The sequence below is a fragment of the Cryptomeria japonica genome, chromosome 7 (assembly GCF_030272615.1).
Source record: "Cryptomeria japonica chromosome 7, Sugi_1.0, whole genome shotgun sequence".
Classification (NCBI taxonomy): Eukaryota; Viridiplantae; Streptophyta; class Pinopsida; order Cupressales; family Cupressaceae; genus Cryptomeria; species Cryptomeria japonica.
Genome location: NC_081411.1, coordinates 759,097,738 through 759,101,327, shown reverse-complemented (window position 1 = coordinate 759,101,327; position 3,590 = coordinate 759,097,738). Strand labels below are relative to the sequence as shown.

The 3,590-nt window shown below is 27.4% G+C and overlaps 1 non-coding gene across 1 annotated transcript; it reads left to right on the top strand.

Moving 5' to 3' along the window:
* The first annotated feature begins 2,638 nt into the window (after positions 1 to 2,638).
* TRNAC-GCA (transfer RNA cysteine (anticodon GCA)) lies at positions 2,639 to 2,710 on the top strand. The gene has a single exon. It is a non-coding gene; the product is annotated as a tRNA-Cys (tRNA).
* The last annotated feature ends 880 nt before the right edge of the window (positions 2,711 to 3,590 follow it).

Here is a 3,590-nt window from a genome sequence, read left to right as displayed (position 1 = left end):
TGGCATTCCTTCTACTAGTGTATTTCTAGAAACTGCCCCTTACACACACCTTTATGGTTGTCCTTCTCACCCTTTCCTATCTACAGTGTGTTGTATTTTTTTTCTATATGATTGTATGTATTGTGCTTTATTTTGTACATGATGTTTTTTTAATTGGTTTATAATTTTGCTAATGTATTTTTTTTTAATATTTGTGTCTTGTGCAAGATATTTATGTTTTAATGAGTTGGTTTTGTAAGTCTCATTTTTGGGGCCATATTCACTTTATTTGAATACTTCATTCTCTACATATCCTTTTGTATATTTCATAATTATTGCATAAATACTTTAGCATGCACCCACTAAATTTTGGGTGGAGGGGACGTAATGTAAAAAATTACACACCCTTCTAATTTCGCATTATATCTTATGCTCACTTTGATGTGTTAACGAAATTATCCTAAATTCAAGATATTGACACCCTTTCTTTATATTCATTTGGTCCTTTTATTAGCATTTTAAACATTTCCCAAGTCTATTTTTTTTGGAATAGGAGTTCACCACCTAGACCTTCGCATGAAGCACTAGTGTCCCATTAAATTTTGTGATTCCAATGGTCATTCAAGTATTTCTTTCTCTTTGTCATCACTAGCACTTTAGAAGCTAACAATTTTGAGCGTTGTATAAGTAGATATTTGACCCTTTCTATTGTTTCCATTTTTAAAAAGGAATCTTTGTTCCTTCTACAAGTTTTATCTTTAGATTTTCTTCAAGCTTCTCTCAAAAAAGAATTGGCACTCATTATTATCATTCTATGAGGCTTTGGATCAATCTATATTGCATTTGATTACCATTGCACTACTAAAAACATTCCTAGAGTTGTGATAATAGTTTTGTATGAGCTAAAAATCTTCTTCTTAGTATCTTCAAGCTCCCAAGGCTTTCTTGGAGGAAGATAATCGACTTGAACCTGGTGACGTCTTTTCAATATTTTGCACTCAATTCTTGTCTTATCGACATCTTATCAATCATATAGTTTATAACTTTGACACATTTATCAATTTATTTTTCGTATTTTTCCTATTATTATCTCACATTTTTGTTTGCTATATATGCAAGCTATTTTTCTAGATGAAACTATGTTTTTTAATATTTTGGTCTTATGAGACAACATTTTTTTGTGTAAATATCCCTACATTATATTGGTGTTTAAGACAATGACTCTAAAATTTCTACTCCAAATTGTCTATTATCAATATTGCTCATTTTTGTGAATAGAAAAAGTAATCTCATTTTCTTTGTTCTTGATTATTTTCACCAATCTATTTCTTAAAAGCATTTAATTTGGTTTCATTACTATAATTTTTATTTTAGAACTCAAATGTTAAAAAAGGTTTTCATATTTTGAAAAATAAATTAAATCAAATATAAACGCTTTGTTGATAAACATTAACGTAATTGACTAAAATCAATGTCAAAGAAAGCTAGACTTACTTTGGTAGAATCAAATTTCATCTCTTTCAATATATTATTTAGAAAATACCTATATATCTATTGTTGCATAAGACTTATTTTGAAAATTTTAAAAACTTGAAATATATGGGAAAGAGAAACACCAAGGACATTTTGGAGATCTTTTTCTTTTGTGCTTAAACTCGTCTTGCTCTCTTTTAGAAAGATCTTATATTTTGAAAGGAAGTGTCTTTGGAGTTGCTTAGACTTGGATAAGCTTGGACATAAAACCAAGCATTATCTAGTCAAAGTCTATTCAAAATACAAGGAAAATTTGTAAGATATTTATTTATTTTTGTTATTACAAGTATTATTATTAAAATTTAGATTTCATTATAAGGGGAAAAAATATCCTAAATTCAAATTCCATAAATCTTGTAAGTTCGAAACTATTCTTTTCATGTTATATTTATATTCAAAATTGAAAATCTAAATAAATAATGTCATATTCATGTTTTTTGGAAATGAAGAACAACAAAGCAGGAAAGGTCTATAGCCCAACAAAGAACAAAGAATTAACCATTCCTATCCTCCCCAACTAATTTCTCTAACAAATAAGATAAATCTACCCACATATATCCCCTTTCTACAATATTCTAACCTTGCATTCCATCGGATGCCCATTTCACCAAGCAATCTAATACTCTATTCCATTATCTAGGAGTATGACAAAAAATAACCAATTCTAAAGACCTACTCAACCATAAAATATGTCGAATAACATAGCTAAATGCCAATTAGCATCATCGAAATGCTTCTCATTCAGCATATGCACAACCACTTGTGAATTAGATTCACAAATAATCTATTTCTAACCAAGAATACCTCTCCAATGCAACAAGATAGTGAGAGCTTCCATAAGATTATTCATATTTATTATTTAAAAATGAGACAAATAAATTGATAAGGATTGATTTCTAATGATTTTTTATGAAAAAAAAACATTGCCAATAACCTAAAAGCCACCCATGTAGAAAAAAGACCACCATTTGTATCCCAATAAGTAACTAATTTTTTGTGAAGATATATATCATCCAAATAGATGAATAAATAATATGTAGAAAATTACAATGGAGCATTTGAAAAAAGTCTGGTGTACAAAAGCTTTAAATATTAATAGCCTGAAAACAAACACTGCATGCAACAAGGGCCTATAGCTCAGTGGTAGAGCATTTGACTGCAGATCAAGAGGTCTCCGGTTCGAACCCGGATGGGCCCTGTGTATTATTTGTTTTGCTGAGTTGCTGAATAATTTATTTGACATGTCCAATAAATATCATTATTGTTTCAACTATTAGTTTTGGACTTTACAATAAAAATTATTGCTGTTTCAATTATTAGTTTGGACTTGACAATAAATATCATTACTGTTTCAATTATCAGTTTTGGACTTTACAAACTGCTAAATGGTCCTCTTATTTTTTGGTTATATAAACAAATCCCTTCATCAATCCAAGTATAATTTGAAAGATTCACTGATGACATTTTTAAACATCCCAGATCTCTCTTTTTACCTGTTGTAATTAATTTGCAATGAATAATATATCATTAAGATTTATTGCTGTAATTTTATATTTTAATGAGTTTTAAATGTATTATTTATGTTTATAAAATGATGGTTTTTGGGAATTGAGTTCATGAAGATTGATTCAAAATTAACATAATTAAATCTTAACTAAATATCATATAATTTAAACCACCTAAAATGTTAATCTATAACATGAAAATTCTATTCTTTCTTACAAGGATTAATTCTATAATAAAAGCTAGCAATATTTTCAGATCATTTATCTGAAACTTGTTATAGTAAATACAATGATTTATTTCTTTACTTTAGAAAATATTTAAAATCTAACTCTCAAATAGCTTACATAATAAATTTTATATATCATATAAAAAAATTTATGATGAATTTTATTTAATTTTCATAAAATATTCAATAGATAGTTTGACCATTTCTTCATGGAAATTCTTTATAATGAATCTTACTTAGAAGATTAAATAGATCTTTGACCATAAGATTAAAGTTAAATTTATGAATATTATTAATATTCATTCAATGCCTAAATACATGAACACATTTTTATTTTTTTCCCCTA